The following is a 10,012-nucleotide window of genomic DNA, read 5'->3' on the forward strand; positions in this document are numbered from 1 at the left end:
ATGGAAAAATAGTTGTTTTTTTTATGCCTGTATTATTCAAGTATAAAATGTATAAGAGCCCAGGTGCTTTAATTTTCCATATAAACATGGGGAAAGCTGCAATATTTGTGACATGGGGTGAATGGTCACAGTAATTGGCTTCCACGTTTGATTTTTTGTGGATTTTTCTTTCTTCACAATCCCTCCCAGAATGCTTATACTCCTAATTTAAATAGATGGGACACCTGATGAAGAAGGAGTCATACTGTATGCTCCATGGGCCAACTTTATCCAAATATTGGATTCCAAAGTATTATAAGGGGACTAAAATTGATAAGGTACCTACACTCGGCAGAAAGTGTTGAGAAATCTTAAATAAAGGGGGGCACAGATAAATATGCAAAGAAGACCTCTCCAAGAGACAGCTCAGTTATTAGGAAATGCCATTTTATCTAAAGGTCTGTCTGTTTTGTATGATGGAGTGACAATATAAGACTAAATTGTTTAAATTTTTCTTAAGTATTCTTTCCATGTAAGGACTCTGTTCATACCCCTCCCTCTGTACATCCGGCTTACTGGAGTGAGGAAAAACCAATTAGTGGGTACAAATAAGTAAGAAATTCAAGCCTAAGCCTATTTATTCCCCCAGAAACTATTGCCTGTGTACAACATTTTTGTCATTTAGTTGAAAAAGAGGTTAGGTCTCTCCTATTTTTTCACTTCTGCAGCAAACAGATGTTATTCTAATCTACCCCCAAAGGAAAGACAGGCCCTAAAAGATCTAGCAAATGATGTATCAATTGTTGTTATAGGTAAAGCTGATAACAGTGGTGCAGCAAGATTTTGGAATAAAGCATCATGCTTTAATGAGGTAATAAATCAATTGAGTACCGGTAGTACAAATTTTCTGTATTAGAAAGTAAATAAGTATTTGATAAGGTAAGATGAGCATAGATATTTGATGCAAGAGCATCCCCGATATCTTTTTTTTTTGCTTGTTTTTGGGATGCTTAAAAAAAAAAAACACATTCTTTATATATTGCCCAAGATTCAAAATGCCACATAAAACCACAGAGCAGGTTCAGCAGATGCTGAGGCACATAGTGTACAGAGGTCGCCAAGTTTCTGCAAAGTCAGTTGCTACAGACCTCCAAACTTGTCCAACTGCATTGTGCCAAGTATAAAGTTTTGTGACGGGGAATATTGGTGTGGGGTTGTTTTTCAGGAGTTGGGCTAGTTCCAATGAAAGGAGCTCTTAATGCTTCAGCATAAAAATAAATTTTGGGCAATTTCATGCTTCCAATCTTGTGTGAACATGGCCCCTTCCTGTTCCAACATGACTGCTCACCAGTGCACAAAGCAAGGTGCATAAAGGCCTGGGTAAGCAAGTTTGGTGTGGAAGAACTTGACTGGATGGGAGACAGGAGGGAGACACGGCTGGGATTAATTGGACATATCAAGGGGAAGCGAAATTAGAAACACTGACAAGAAACACAGACCTTCAAAATAAAACGGGAAACACACCGACTGAGGTCTAGACACTGACCTTCAAAATAAAACAGGAACTAACACATGCAAAGACACAGACTATGAACAAGGACTTAACACAGAGGAACACACAGACAGGAATGACTAAACACTAAACTGAGGAAGAACAAAACCAAAGAGCTAGAAAACCACAACAAAAATACATCACAATAATAGAAAACACAAAACACTGGGTCAAAAGACCCAGGACCACAAGAGAGCAAGTATTTTTAGCAATATAATGTATGTAAAGGGAATTTAAATTTCCAATTCTTTCACTTACAATTGCAACAAATCATAAGTGTGTTTCTTTTTGGGTTTGATAAATAATACATTTGTATCTAAAAACAGACAAATACAGATATAATCTCACAGGACTCCATCACCTTAACAGTCGGTGGTTTTCACCTTCACTACTACTCATTTACAAGTAATTTGCAAAATGTTTTGAGAAAACACACACATCTTATCTTGAGATCACACTGTTGGCAAAGAGTTTGATAATCCTCATGTATTCACTACAAAGGAAAGTAGTAATTTCATAGATAATCTTTTAAACAGAGAAAAATCAAAGAGACATTTCTTTAATTTCTCTCTCTTGGAAGTTTTCTCTGTTTGAACTATTAGAACTGCAATGCAGCTGTACAATTAAAGGGGGCTATAAATCAAAAACAAATTGTGTTACTGTCAGAAAGAATAGTTTTTTAAAAGCCGGACATTTATTTAGGCCAATGCAAAGTCCTTAATAAAAAAAGTGACTAAACAAAAATCAAAAAAAGGAGCAAAGAAAACCCAAATCACTTAGTAGTAAGTCAGGAATGCTACAGGGACTCACTTGCAGACAAGCAAGCAGGTAAGAAGAAACAAACAACAGATGAATACAATCAGTGAAGGAAGGAAGGAAATAAAAATGAAATGGGACATGACAGAAAACAGACTTTCAAACTAAAACAGGAATAACCAAAGGAAACTAATCCAAATCTAAATACAAACACTTGACACACAGGATGAGGAAACACGCGACAACTTCAACAAAACAAGACAGAGGAAGGACAGTGGCAACAATTTACAAATATTCAACATAGAAAATTACAAAAAATTGCCTTTTACATACACTATATTGCTAAGATTAACAGAAGTACAAATAAGTAAGTAACAAGTAAGATTTCATCTTATCCAGCTAAGGTTAGGGTTTACCTGACTGTAGTCTCAATATTTTTAAGACAATTTTATTGTTATAAAAATATTAATTAAAGATCCTAAAACAAAGCACCTTTTGTGCTTGTTTACCTTCTAAGAAATGTATCTGAAGAAATACTCCATTAAAATTTATCAGATGTGCTCATGTTTATTGATAAAGTTGTGATACTGACAAGTCTGTTAACCTATACAGTTGGCATCTTTGTTGGCTTTCCTTCCTGTCTTCAAACATGTTACTTAATTATTATAGTATCCAGCCATTATCTTCTGCTTATCCAAACTCATGTTGCTGTGGCAGCAGGCTAAGCCAGCTATTCCAGACAAGGGCTGGGACATACAGTATATGAGCTTGGAGATTGAAAGCTTCACCTTTCGGCTTAACTCTCGCTTCACCACAATAATCCAATACGAACCCCGTCCAACTCATGCTCTCATCACTTGTGAATAAAATCCCAAGACATTTGAACTTCCTTACTGGAGGCAGCCTCTCTCCCCCAACCCAGAAGGAGAAATCAGCTGCTCTACTTCAGACCTGGAAGTGCTGACCCTTGGAGGTGTACACTCCCAGCACTTTCACAAACCACTCCACTGCATGCTGAAGGTCACAGCATAATGAAGCCAACAGAGCCACATCATCTGCAAAAAGCAGGGATGCTTTTCTGAGGTTTCCAAAGCGGGCACCCTCCTCACCCTGGCTACGCATTTAGAGCCTCCCTATGAAAATCCACGAGTTGGTGCCCCAAGATGAGGAGTTTAAGTATCTTGTAGCATGTTCATGAGTGAGGAGAGAGTGGAGTGGAGTGAAGAGACTGAAAGACAGATTTTTGCGATCTAGGCAGCGATGCAGACATAATATCAGTCTGCTGTGGTGAAAAGAGAGCTGAGGATGAAAGTAAAGCTCTCAGTTTACCAACTGATCTATGTTCTTTCCCTCCCCTACGGTCACGAGCTCTGGGTATTGACTGAAAGAATAAGATCACAGATGTAAGTGACGGAAATGAGTTTCCTCCGAAGGGTGTCTGTGCACACCCTTAAAAACAGGGTGAGGAGCCCAGAGTAGAACAGCTACTCCTGCACATACCACCTCAACTCACCCCTTTATATTATAAAGGGGTGAGTTGAGGTGGTATGAGTATCTGGCCAGCGTGCCTCATAGGTGAAGTGTTTCTGGCATGTAATGTAAGCCCCTATGACAAACCCAGGACATAGTGGCAAGATTACATCTCTGGGCTGACTGCTCTTGTGTTTATTTCAGTTATTTTATATTATACTGATTGATTTCGTCATATAAATTCAATACTACCCCTACTAATACTATTAAATTATTATTATGATTATCCTTTTATGATTCCTTCTTGCAGTAAATAATTAAGGGACCTCAATAAATTGTCCGAGTATGTAAAATATGTTGGTAGGATGAAGGTTAATGTAGTAGCTCTTCTCCATTCTTACTGAACAAAACATTTGAAGCTCTCACAAATTCATACAGTGATTTTAATACTAAACTACTGCAGTCCTTTCCCTCCCACACACACTCACACTGCTTTGTCTGCAGCAGCTGTGTTGCTTTCAGTCTGTGTTTAACAACTTCATGTTTTTCCCAATATTATCTTCCTTTGCAAAATCAGCCAGTCTGTTACCAGAATGATTATCCATAGTTGTGATCGTTTAGATGCTGGCAACACCACTCCTTTCATGTGAATGCCCAGGAGAAATCCTGAGTTAACTTCCCAAGTTGATAACCAGCTTAGTGTGACTACTTATCCTAATTGCCTGTTTTAGGGTAGGGGTATCCAGATGATGGAAAGATACCTGCATATTTGGGTAGAGTAATAAGTGCGTATATTAAAGTGCCCCTTGTAAATTATTATATGGCAAATATTAATGCAATTAGAACTTCTGAACATGAGAGTTGCATTAGAGTAATGGTGAGAGGTCTCCTACAGCAACAATTTTCATTCTGTTGCATGTGGAGTTTGTCTGTGATTCATAGGTAGAAAGTACAAAATGCAAACTTCTTCATATTTTGGATATCAGTTGCAGTGTATCCCAGAGGATGTTTGCTGTTTTGTTTTGTTTTTAAGACTATAGCAATCAATCATTTGTCAGTAAGATGTCTTTATTTTTTTATAGTTTCTTATAGGAAGGAAATAGAAACTCAAGTAACCACTGGTTACAACCAAGGCATACAGAAAAATGATTCTGAACATGCAACGCATCAAACCCAGAAGCAGATGAGCTACAGCAATAGAAGACCATATCAGGGCCCTATAATAGGAACTGAGTGCAGGATATCCAGGGTCTTTCCTTTACCTGGATTCACTTAGCCGATCGCAGGTGTTTAGGAAAACGGGCACACAAAGTTGGTTATGAACTCACTAAGTTAACAGTGCCATCCATACATGACTGATATGTCACTGGCAGCATGTGACCAACCTAAAAAGGGTGTTTCATGGATCACGTGACTTACTCCATTATCAAATGGTTATAAAATAAAAGTCTATAAAGAACATAAAACACATACCAGTAAAAAGCAACACTGATGTTAAAAGGAAAAGAGATGAACACGGTAACATTGCTCAAATATGCTGCAGCGGTAAAATAAACATTTTAATTCCAGATAATTATTTTTTCTTTGTGCTCTGTTCCATCACACTGCTTAAGTTGTTCTGAAGTGGGGAAACCTGATTTTCTTAGTTTTTGGTTGTTTTACCACAACCTGGTATCAACATACAGACTATACAAATATATAATGATACGGCATACATTTGGTATCACATACTTTTGGTATCAAATGTATGCCATACCACAACCAGCAATGTTTGAATCACACTAGTTTAAGGATGAAACAACTACCAGTAATCTAACAGAGCTAACGGGGAGTTACTTGTTGCAACTGTGATGAGCTGAAAAGCATCTGTGATTGGATGCCACAGAAGATGGAGGCAGATGAACTACACCGGCAGCAGACCGCATCGAGTTTCATTCCTGTCAGGCAAGAAAAAAACAAATACAAATCCGAGGTTGCAGTGGGCACAGGCTCAATAAAAGAATACAGCAGTAAATTGAAAAAATAAAATAAAAACCTGACCATAATGAAGATCAACATATTATGTAGACCCAACTTGCCTTGTCTCAACATGCTGGTAGTGGAATAATGTGAGGAAGACTTTCTTTGTACATTCCGCTTCCCTTTACAGCCACACTTTACCCCTATTTCAGTGGCTACCTTCAGTGCTATGCTGCACCATGTAATAATGCAGAAGTAATTTCGACACTGATTTTATGATAAAGACAGTAAGTTCACTGAACATCAGTGGCATTCCCATTCACCAGAGCATCACAGCACCTTTGGGATGTGATAGAACTCTTTTTTTTTTTGCTTGAGTTTGCAGCTGACAATAGATTTGCAGATAGTATGTGGCACATTTATGTTAACATGGATCAGAGTCTCAAAGGAATGTTTTCAACATCTTTTTGAATGCGGTGAATGTGGTGGCGACTTAAAAAATTAACGAGGAGGATTCTGACAGCATAAGAAGATGAACGTGACAGAGCAGACTGAACTGGAAAAAAAAAACTACCCAAAACAGGAAAACATCAAAGAAAAAGAAATCATAACGAAAACATAATTCTTGCTGAACTTATGCCAAACTGTCATATGTCACATGAAGTTGAAGACATGGAACACAGTATTGGGTAAAGTTTCTCTTACAATAAATTAGGTTTGGGCATCATAACCAGAGATTATGACTTTCCCTCTGGGAGGCTGGCGAGCTGTGAGGGAAGTCTGCTTTTCTGTCATGTTTCCTTTCCTAATGTGAAAATAGGCCACTTTTATCAGACACTGTAATGATCAAAAAAGAATAATTTTCATTGTAATGCATACTGGTTGATGCAATATTAATGAGCCATGATGGAATTTCATACTGCTTTTGACATCTGACAAAAACATAAAGTGTAAATGAAACTATAGCTGCATAAACATACTTTAGATAGATATTTAAAGAGTCTGTCTATATGCATAATTAAAAGAAAATTCACAAGTGAATTTTGCACTTTGGACGCACAAAGTTAGTTGGGCTACAAAGACAGCTGAGTGGGAAAAGAGCTAAGGTCATGCACGGATCAGAGGAGCAGTGGACAGACACATATAGTCAGTGGCAAGTCAGAACTCATCGGATGCAGTGAAGACCGGTGCACAGAGCAAAGCCTTATTGAGCAGTCACATGGAGAATGGAGATGTAGGGTAGTGTTAGATCACACAGTGCACTTATAGTGCTTCAGTAAGTGAATCTGTCAACATATCATCAGTTACTGATAGTCAGGCTTGAGATCATTACCATCCTACTTTAAATGTCTTTACCAGATGCAAGTTGCTCTTTCACAAATGTGAGAGGGAGAGAAATTTAAGAGTGGTAAAGAACATATTTTCCTAATTTAGTTAATGTCATCATCATTTTCATGCTGTACTAGTGAACATTTTAAAGGGCTATTTGTGTGACAGACTATAACCCTCTCAGAGAAGTCTAACAAAACACTGACAAAACATGAATATAAATTCAAAAGGCTGTCTCCAGATTGTTTTTGCAGAGGCATATTTCAATTGGCATTCCTTGGATCACTGCTAATGTGATGTGACCACAAAATTGTTCATTTGTTTGTTTTTTGTTTTTGCCACGATGACACAGCACGAACCTCCAGGGGCTTTACTTCTATCAACAGAAACCTGCATCATCGCCCGTCATAACATGTTTAGAAAGTAATTAGTCAAGTAGCCTCTGATCTCTAACTGTCAGGCAGTAGCAAGAGTTTAATTTTCTAATCTGGCAGTCATGCTATCGGATTTGCAGGAAAATAATCTAGTGTTTATTGAATGCACTGAAAAAAAATGGTGCTTAAATGAAGGTTTAAACACCAAAACTTCTCAAAGGACCAAGCAACTCTTTAAGAGCTCTTGGTCAAGGTACTTGCTGACCAAGAGTTCTCATCTAATTGTTATAATACAGGAAACAAGGATAATAATGATGACTGTGCAGAGACAGACTGAGCATCTAAATACAATTCACATAAATGAACAAATGGATACAACATAAGCAGATGAATGGGTTTGGAATGGAGGTAGGAATGGATAGAAAACAGAACAGACAGATGGAAGTAAATTATTATTCTCTGACCCGCAGATGGTCTTCGCTGTGGTGTGATGACAGCCAATCCACAGACAGATCTGCTGAGCATGACTTCCTGTGAACAAAGCGTTTATTGTAGATGTAGCAGTTTCAATCTGGGTAATTTACTCAGCCTACTCAATCATATTTTAAATTCTGTCATGAATTGAAAACACGCCTTTCCTCTGCCTGAAAGATCTATGAAAGGATGTTAGGGTTATCCACTGAGTATTTACTGTTACATTTCAAATGTCTGTTGATAAGTTAGAACAACAGCACTGTGTCGAGACACTTGCCATCTCTTTATATTTTTCTTCTAGGGAGCCAGAGTTTGTTATTTAAAGTGGTCTTGACCAATAGTTCTCCAGGCTCTCTAGAGGTCTTTCAAAGTTTTTCTTTGAACATTGGCTGCTTTTTAACGCACTTTGAGTCGAGCCTTTGTACTGGGCCATTTTACAAGAAATAACTGACCTATAACTCCTTTGAGTATTAAAAAGTCACCTAACCCAAGGGATGAACAAGGGTTGTCTCTACATGTTGCAGACAACTTAGCAAAAGCCACTTTGGTACTAGCACCTTGTTGCAGAAATATGTTAGGGTTAGGGTTAGGGGGTTATTTAAAAAGCTTGTACTGGACCTGACACAAGCTTTTTAAATATGTTAAAAGGCTGATAGGCCAGTGTGAAAGTGGACCCAAAATCAGACCCAATACACGGCCGATTCCAACTGATTTTATTAAACACAGGGATAATCAATAGCAGAACGTAGCACAGAGGAAACTTCACAGAGCCTGGATCCACTGCAACGGAAAGAGCGGTATTATCTAAAGTACAGGAGATTTCAGGTGACTTTTTTAACTAGGTGAGTAAAGAAGGTTGCTTACTTGGCAGGCTGGCAAGTAGAGGCTGTTGAGGGAGAGGTGACTCTCCAGGGGCAGTGGCGAAGTGAGCAGCAGGTGAAGGAAGACGTCAGACATTATTTCCTGAAGCGTTGGATGGTTGTGGTGAGCAGGAGGGCAGGCAGGTGAATTTCCATATTTTTGACAGGAGGTCGAGTGAACGGTGCGACGGCAGCTGGGAGGAAGATTCAGGCAGGCAGTGAATTGGGGCAAGGGACCGGTGACAGAAGAAATCCAGGTAAGAATGGAGGTAAGTGTATAATGATCCGGAGGTGCAGGAAGCTAAAGACACAAGCACGCAACATTAAACAAGGGAACACTTGGCGCAAAGAAAACTTGGAGATCGATTTACAGATTTACTGTTTAGCTGACAATCTAGTAAAGACGGGGGTCTGGATTAGTCCTTAAGACTGCTACACTGATTGCCGATAATTAGCTGCAGGTGGAGAGAAGTAGAGACCCAGGATTTAGGAAAAACCACCCAGATGAACTTGAATTGGCCCAGTTTGCAATATAATTGAAGCAGCTTGGAATCATCTTGAGAGAGAATGGAACAAAAGGCAGCCAACATCCAAAGAGTCCTTCGAGAAGCCTAGAAAACTATTCATGAAGATTAATTAAGAAATAACATGAAAGCCTTCGAGAGTTCAGGCAGTATTGAAGAAGGTGGTCATACAGGCTATTGACTTTTAATGCTTCGAATTTACAATTTCTTTGTTTCTAGCACTACATAAAGAAACGAGTGGTGACTTGAGACTATTGCACTGCAGTGAAGCCTCTTCAATAACTATGACTTTGTGACTTTAAAAAAAATCCTTCTGCCCTCTGGCTACAGTGCAACTGAATGCCCCAATACTGTGTGCCAGTTATCACCTGTAACAGTATGTGGGGATTATCACCTGATGGTTCAGCAGGAAGTACCTCTAAACCCCCTTTGAGACTTACATGACCCTTACAAGTGTTGTACAGAGCAGAAAAAAATAATAACTCACTTTACACAGAATGCAGCAAGCAGAAATTCATGACTGTGGGGCTGGGTGTGTGGATTAGAGAGAAAGACGACGAAGGTCACAGGTGGAGAGCACTGAGGCAAGTCAGTGTACTTGAAGCAACATGAAGAGGAAAACTATAGCGTTAAGATGAGCGAGTTGACACCAGCAACTTGAAACACTTCTTCACGGAGCAGTCTATCTCACATCCATCAGTATTTTTTTTCTTTTTAAAGTCTCCTATAGTTTTC

The 10,012-nt window shown here is 38.8% G+C and overlaps 1 long non-coding RNA gene across 1 annotated transcript; it reads right to left on the bottom strand.

The window, feature by feature from the left end:
* Positions 1–4,854: 4,854 nt before the first annotated feature.
* On the bottom strand, positions 4,855–9,136 carry LOC146581574 (uncharacterized). Its single transcript, XR_014888555.1, has 3 exons — positions 8,758–9,136; positions 7,884–7,950; positions 4,855–5,694 (listed from the first exon to the last, which is right to left on the bottom strand). It is a non-coding gene; the product is annotated as an uncharacterized LOC146581574 (long non-coding RNA).
* Between the last annotated feature and the right edge of the window lie 876 nt (positions 9,137–10,012).

Source organism: Mchenga conophoros, linkage group LG2 (assembly GCF_057382185.1).
Source record: "Mchenga conophoros isolate Kocher_MC1m ecotype Shallow Benthic linkage group LG2, M_conophoros_male_GT1.1, whole genome shotgun sequence".
In the NCBI taxonomy this organism is placed as follows: domain Eukaryota; kingdom Metazoa; phylum Chordata; class Actinopteri; order Cichliformes; family Cichlidae; genus Mchenga; species Mchenga conophoros.